Genomic DNA, 8291 nt, shown 5'->3' with positions numbered 1-8291 from the left:
TCGCAATAATTAAGGGAAATGGTAGAGGGCGCTGCAGTTTGCTGATTATTTCCTGTGTTTTTTCGCAAAACACTGCGATTTTAGCCAGAGTAGCGTAATTCTATCACTCTCTAGGCATTTTCATCATTTTTTTTTTCTACGTTGCATATTTCGCAATAATTAAGGGAAATGCAAGAGGGCGCTGCATTTTGCTGATATTCGCATTATTTCCTGTTATTTAAGTCATTTGCATCATTGAGCCTATTGCTCTGCAAGGTATTGCATATTTCGCAATAATTAAGGGAAATGGTAGAGGGCGCTGCAGTTTGCTGATTATTTCCTGTGTTTTTTCGCAAAACACTGCGATTTTAGCCAGAGTAGCGTAATTCTATCACTCTCTAGGCATTTTCATCATTTCTTTTTTTTTCTACGTTGCATATTTCGCAATAATTAAGGGAAATGCAAGAGGGCGCTGCATTTTGCTGATATTCGCATTATTTCCTGTTATTTAAGTCATTTGCATCATTGAGCCTATTGCTCTGCAAGGTATTGCATATTTCGCAATAATTAAGGGAAATGGTAGAGGGCGCTGCAGTTTGCTGATTATTTCCTGTTTTTTTCGCAAAACACTGCGATTTTAGCCAGAGTAGCGTAATTCTATCACTCTCTAGGCATTTTCATCATTTCTTCTTTTTTTTCTACGTTGCATATTTCGCAATAATTAAGGGAAATGCAAGAGGGCACTGCATTTTGCTTATATTCGCATTATTTCCTGTTATTTAAGTCATTTGCATCATTGAGCCTACTGCTCTGCAAAGTATTGCATATTTCGCAATAATTAAGGGAAATGGTAGAGGGCGCTGCAGTTTGCTGATTATTTCCTGTGTTTTTTTCGCAAAACACTGCGATTTTAGCCAGAGTAGCGTAATTCTATCACTCTCTAGGCATTTTCATCATTTCTTTTTTTTTTTCTACGTTGCATATTTCGCAATAATTAAGGGAAATGCAAGAGGGCGCTGCATTTTGCTGATATTCGCATTATTTCCTGTTATTTAAGTCATTTGCATCATTGAGCCTATTGCTCTGCAAGGTATTGCATATTTCGCAATAATTAAGGGAAATGGTAGAGGGCGCTGCAGTTTGCTGATTATTTCCTGTGTTTTTTCGCAAAACACTGCGATTTTAGCCAGAGTAGCGTAATTCTATCACTCTCTAGGCATTTTCATCATTTCTTTTTTTTTTCTACGTTGCATATTTCGCAATAATTAAGGGAAATGCAAGAGGGCGCTGCATTTTGCTGATATTCGCATTATTTCCTGTTATTTAAGTCATTTGCATCATTGAGCCTATTGCTCTGCAAGGTATTGCATATTTCGCAATAATTAAGGGAAATGGTAGAGGGCGCTGCAGTTTGCTGATTATTTCTATGTTTTTTCGCAAAACACTGCGATTTTAGCCAGAGTAGCGTAATTCTATCACTCTCTAGGCATTTTCATCATTTCTTTTTTTTTCTACGTTGGATATTTCGCAATAATTAAAGGAAATGCAAGAGGCGCTGCATTTTGCTGATATTCGCATTATTTCCTGTTATTTAAGTCATTTGCATCATTGAGCCTATTGCTCTGCAAGGTATTGCATATTTCGCAATAATTAAGGGAAATGGTAGAGGGCGCTGCAGTTTGCTGATTATTTCCTGTGTTTTTTCGCAAAACACTGCGATTTTAGCCAGAGTAGCGTAATTCTATCACTCTCTAGGCATTTTCATCATTTCTTTTTTTTTTCTACGTTGCATATTTCGCAATAATTAAGGGAAATGCAAGAGGGCGCTGCATTTTGCTGATATTCGCATTATTTCCTGTTATTTAAGTCATTTGCATCATTGAGCCTATTGCTCTGCAAGGTATTGCATATTTCGCAATAATTAAGGGAAATGGTAGAGGGCGCTGCAGTTTGCTGATTATTTCCTGTGTTTTTTTCGCAAAACACTGCGATTTTAGCCAGAGTAGCGTAATTCTATCACTCTCTAGGCATTTTCATCATTTCTTCTTTTTTTTTTCTACGTTGCATATTTCGCAATAATTAAGGGAAATGCAAGAGGGCGCTGCATTTTGCTGATATTCGCATTATTTCCTGTTATTTAAGTCATTTGCATCATTGAGCCTATTGCTCTGCAAGGTATTGCATATTTCGACATAATTAAGGGAAATGGTAGAGGGCGCTGCAGTTTGCTGATTATTTCCTGTGTTTTTTCGCAAAACACTGCGATTTTAGCCAGAGTAGCGTAATTCTATCACTCTCTAGGCATTTTCATCATTTTTTTTTTTTTTTCTACGTTGCATATTTCGCAATAATTAAGGGAAATGCAAGAGGGCGCTGCATTTTGCTGATATTCGCATTATTTCCTGTTATTTAAGTCATTTGCATCATTGAGCCTATTGCTCTGCAAGGTATTGCATATTTCGCAATAATTAAGGGAAATGGTAGAGGGCGCTGCAGTTTGCTGATTATTTCCTGTGTTTTTTCGCAAAACACTGCGATTTTAGCCAGAGTAGCGTAATTCTATCACTCTCTAGGCATTTTCATCATTTCTTCTTTTTTTCTACGTTGCATATTTCGCAATAATTAAGGGAAATGCAAGAGGGCGCTGCATTTTGCTGATATTCGCATTATTTCCTGTTTTCGCAAAACACTGCGATTTTAGCCAGAGTAGCGTAATTCTATCACTCTCTAGGCATTTTCATCATTTCTTTTTTTTTTCTACGTTGCATATTTCGCAATAATTAAGGGAAATGCAAGAGGGCGCTGCATTTTGCTGATATTCGCATTATTTCCTGTTATTTAAGTCATTTGCATCATTGAGCCTATTGCTCTGCAAGGTATTGCATATTTCGCAATAATTAAGGGAAATGGTAGAGGGCGCTGCAGTTTGCTGATTATTTCCTGTGTTTTTTCGCAAAACACTGCGATTTTAGCCAGAGTAGCGTAATTCTATCACTCTCTAGGCATTTTCATCATTTCTTCTTTTTTTTCTACGTTGCATATTTCGCAATAATTAAGGGAAATGCAAGAGGGCGCTGCATTTTGCTGATATTCGCATTATTTCCTGTTATTTAAGTCATTTGCATCATTGAGCCTATTGCTCTGCAAGGTATTGCATATTTCGCAATAATTAAGGGAAATGGTAGAGGGCGCTGCAGTTTGCTGATTATTTCCTGTTTTTTCGCAAAACTGCGATTTTAGCCAGAGTAGCGTAATTCTATCACTCTCTAGGCATTTTCATCATTTCTTCTTTTTTTTTCTACGTTGCATATTTCGCAATAATTAAGGGAAATGCAAGAGGGCGCTGCATTTTGCTGATATTCGCATTATTTCCTGTTATTTAAGTCATTTGCATCATTGAGCCTATTGCTCTGCAAGGTATTGCATATTTTGCAATAATTAAGGGAAATGGTAGAGGGCGCTGCAGTTTGCTGATTATTTCCTGTGTTTTTTTCGCAAAACACTGCGATTTTAGCCAGAGTAGCGTAATTCTATCACTCTCTAGGCATTTTCATCATTTTTTTTTCTACGTTGCATATTTCGCAATAATTAAGGGAAATGCAAGAGGGCGCTGCATTTTGCTGATATTCGCATTATTTCCTGTTATTTAAGTCATTTGCATCATTGAGCCTATTGCTCTGCAAGGTATTGCATATTTCGCAATAATTAAGGGCAACGGGAAGAAGGCGCTGCCGAATGCTGATTATTTACTGTATTTTCTCGCAAAACACTGCGATTTTAGCCAGAGTAGCGTAATTCTATCACTCTCTAGGCATTTTCATCATTTTTTTTTTTTCTTTTTCTACGTTGCATATTTCGCAATAATTAAGGGAAAATGCAAGAGGGCGCTGCATTTTGCTGATATTCGCATTATTTCCTGTTATTTAAGTCATTTGCATCATTGAGCCTATTGCTCTGCAAGGTATTGCATATTTCGCAATAATTAAGGGAAATGGTAGAGGGCGCTGCAGTTTGATGATTATTTCCTGTGTTTTTTCGAAAAAGAACTGTGATTTTAGCCAGAGTAGCGTAATTCTATCACTATCTAGGCATTTTCATCATTTTTTTTTTTTCTACGTTGCATATTTCGCAATAATTAAGGGAAATGCAAGAGGGCGCTGCATTTTGCTGATATTCGCATTATTTCCTGTTATTTAAGTCATTTGCATCATTGAGCCTATTGCTCTGCAAGGTATTGCATATTTCGCAATAATTAAGGGAAATGGTAGAGGGCGCTGCAGTTTGCTGATTATTTCCTGTGTTTTTTTCGCAAAACACTGCGATTTTAGCCAGAATAGCGTAATTCTATCACTCTCTAGGCATTTTCATCATTTCTTTCGTCTTTTTTTTTTCTACGTTGCACATTCGCAAAAAAATAATTAAGGGAAATGCAAGAGGCGCTGCATTTTGCTGATATTCGCATTATTTCCTGTTTATTTAAGTCATTTGCATCATTGAGCCTATGCGCTGCAAGGTATTGATAGTCTCAAGATTTAATGGAAATGGTAATATCCTGCAGTTTGCGTTATTTCCTGTGTTTTTTTTTCGCAGTCTGGGGCCAAGACTTGGAGCCTAGTGCGCTGCAAAGTAATTGCATATTCGCGCAATAGGATGGAAATGGGAAACACTGCGATTTTAGCCAGAGTAGCGTAATTCTATCACTCTCTAGCATTTCATCATTTCTTTCAATTTTTTTTTCTACGTTGCACATTTTTCGCAATAATATGGGAAATGCAAGAGGGCGCTGCATTTTGCTGATATTCTTTATTTCCTGTTATTTAAGTCATTTGCATCATTGAGCTATTGCTCTGCAAAGGTATTGCATATTTCGCAATAATTAAGGAAATGGTAGAGGCGCTGCAGTTTCTGATTTTAGCCAGAGTAGCTAATTCTATCACTCTCTAGGCATTTTCAGCATTTTTTTCCGTCATTTTCTACGTTGCATATTGCATAGTTCGCAATTAAGGAAATGCAGAGGCGCTGCATTTGGCTGATAGTCGAATTATTTAGTTCTGGTATTAAGTCAATTGCATCATTGAGCCTATTGCTCTGCAAGGTATTGCATATTTCGCATCATTAAGGGAAATGGTAGAGGGCGCTGCAGTTTGCTGATTATTTCCTGTGTTTTTTCGCTTAATTTAACACGGCGATTTTTTAGCCAAGAGTTGCGTAATTGCCGAATCACCTCTTTAGGCATTATTCATCATTTCTTTTTTTTTTTTTACGTTGCATATTCCGCAATAATTAAGGGAAATGCATCGAGGGCGCTCATTTTGCTGATATTCGACATTATTTCCTGTTATTTAAGTCATTTGCCTCAATTGAGCCCTATTGCTCGCAAGGTATTGCATATTTCGCAATAATTAAGGAAATGGGCAAGAGGGCGCTGCAGTTTGCTGTATTTATTCCTGTGTTTTTTTTTTAGCAAATCAGCGATTTTAGCCAAAGTGATAGCGTAATCTAATCACTCTCTCGAGGCATTTTCATCATGTTCTTTCTTTTTTTGGGAGACGTTGCATATGCGCAATATTTAGGGAAATGCATGAGGCGGCTGCAGTTTCGTATGTCGCTATTTCCTGTTTATTTAATCTTTTGCATCATGAGCCTAGTGCTCTCAAGTTTTGCATATTGTCGCATAATGTAAGGGAAATGCTTATAGAGGGCGCTGCATTTTGCTCGATATTCGCTTTATTTAGGTTATTTAAGTCATTGCATTCATTGAGCCTATTGCTCTGCAAGGTTATTGCATATTTCGCAATAATTAAGGGTTAATGGTAGAGGGCGCTGCAGTTTGCTGATTATTTACCTGTGTGTTTTTTTTTCGCAAAACACTCTGCGGATTTTTTAGGAGCCAGAGTAGCGTAATTCTTATCACTCTTCGCTTAGGCATTTTCATCAATTCTTCTTTTTTTTTTTCTTCTACGTTGCATATTTCGCAATAATTTAAAGGGAAATGCAAGAGAACGAGGGCGCTGCATTCTGCTGATATTCGCCATTATTTCCTGTTTATTTAAGTCATTTGCCATCATTGAGCCTATATGTGCTCTCTGCAAGGTATTGCATATTTCGCAATAATTTAAGGAAATGGTAGAGGGCGCTGCAGTTTGCTGATTATTTCGCTGTGTTTTTTCCGCAAAACACCTGCGATTTTAGCCAGAGTAGCGTAATTCTATCACTCTCTAGGCATTTTCATATTTTTTTGTTGGTTTTTTTTTCTACGTTGTATATTTCGCTATAATAAAGGGAAATGCAAGAGGGCGCTGCATTTTTTGGCTGATATTCGCATGTGTTGCCTGTTATTTAAGTCATGTGCATCATTGAGCAGTTTGCTCTGCAAGGTATTGCATATTTCGCAATAATTAAGGGAAATGGTAGAGGGCGCGTTGCAGTTTGTTGATTAATTTCCCTGTGTTTTTTCGCAAAACACTGAGATTTTAGCCAGAGTAGCGTAATTCTATCACTCTCTAGGCATTTTCATCATTTCTTCTTTTTTTTTCTCGCAATAATTAAGGGAAATGCAAGAGGGCGCTGCATTTTGCTAATATTCGCATTATTTCCTGTTATTTAAGTCATTTGCATCATTGAGCCTATTGCTCTGCAAGGTATTGCATATTTCGCAATAATTAAGGGACATGTAGAGGGGTCCGCTGCAGTTTGCTGATTATTTCCTGTGTCTTTTTTCGCAAAACACGCGATTTTATGCCCAATAAGTAGCGTAATTCTATCACTCTCTAGGCATTTTTGCATAATTTCTTTTTTTCTACTTTGCATTATTCTCGCGAATAATTAAGGGAAATGCAAGAGGGCGCTGCATTTTGCTGATACTTCGCATTATTTCCGTTATTTAAGTCATTTGCATCATTGAGCCTAATTGCTATGCAAAGGTATTGCATATTTTCGCAATATTTAAGGGAAATGGTAGAGGGCGCTGGCAGTTTGCTGATTATTTTTCCTGTGTTTTTTTTTCCGCTAAAACACTGCGATTTTAGCCATAGTAGCGTAATATTCTATCACCGCTCTATGGCATTTTCATCATTTATTCTTTTTTCTTTTTTTATGTTGCACAGGCGCAATAATAAGGGAAATGCAAAGGGCGCTGCAATTTTGCTGATATTCGCAATATTTCCTGTTAAATAAGTCATTTGCAATATTGAGCCGATTGCTCTGCAAGGGAATTCATATTTCGCAATAATTTAGGGATATAATGCTAAAAGAGGTGGGCGCTGCAGTTTGCTGATAGTCGCATTTTTTCCTGTTATTTAAGTCATTTCAGCATCATTGAGCCTAATGGCCTCCGATGCAAGGTTATTGCATATCCGCAATAATTAAGGGTAAATGATAGAAGGGAGCTGCAGCTTTGCTGAGGATTTCCTGCCTGTTCTTGGGGTCGCCATATAACACTCGGCGATTTTAGCCAGAGTTCGCGTATTTCTTTCACTCTCTGGCAGTTTCCATCTTTGCTTTTTTTGTATTTCGCAATATAAGGGAATGCAGAGGCGTGCATGCATTTTCGTTATTCTGTATTTATCATCTGAGCTTTGCTCGAGTATTGTATTATAATAAGGAGGTGAGGGCGCTGCTTCTGATTATTTTTGTGTTTTTTCCTTTATTTAACTTTGCACTTAGCCTATTGCTAGCAGGTAATCATTTGCATATAGAGTAGGGCTTTTGTATTTCTGTTTTTTTTTCCAAAATATTGAGTGCTATACTTCTAGGATTTATCATTTTTTCTTTTCATTCGAATTTTATTAGGTGATTTTGCATATCTATTTCAGATTGAATTTGAGGCATTGGCATTTGCTGATTCAGTTTTCTATTATTTAAGATTTAAAATGTGGGCGCTATTGCTTGCATATTGCTATTTTTTCGCAATAATTAGGAATTTAGCCGAAGGATTGCATTTGTCTATTATTTCTGTGTTTTTTTTCTGCAATACTCGATTTTAGCAAGAGCGTTAGCTATCATTTCTAGGCATTTTCATATTTCTTTTTTATTTTTCGTTGCTATTCGCAATAATTAAGGGAAAATGCAAGAGGGCGGCAATTGGCTGATATTGTTATTTCTTTTTTATTCTGACATCATTGATCTATTGCATGCAGGTATTGCATATTCGAATAATAGGCAATTGTTATGCTGTTTTTTTTTTTTGTATTTTCGCAAAAAGGATTTAGGTCATTTTGCTAATTCATATTTCTTTTTTAGTCATTTCTATTCTTTTTGAGTTTGCATATTTCGCAATAATTAAGGGAAATGCAAGAGTGGCTGTTTTCTGT

The sequence above is a fragment of the Penaeus japonicus genome, unplaced genomic scaffold (genome assembly GCF_977035675.1).
Source record: "Penaeus japonicus unplaced genomic scaffold, GWHDUDI00000001_assembly GWHDUDI00000001, whole genome shotgun sequence".
In the NCBI taxonomy this organism is placed as follows: Eukaryota; Metazoa; Arthropoda; class Malacostraca; order Decapoda; family Penaeidae; genus Penaeus; species Penaeus japonicus.
This window is presented reverse-complemented; position numbering follows the sequence as displayed.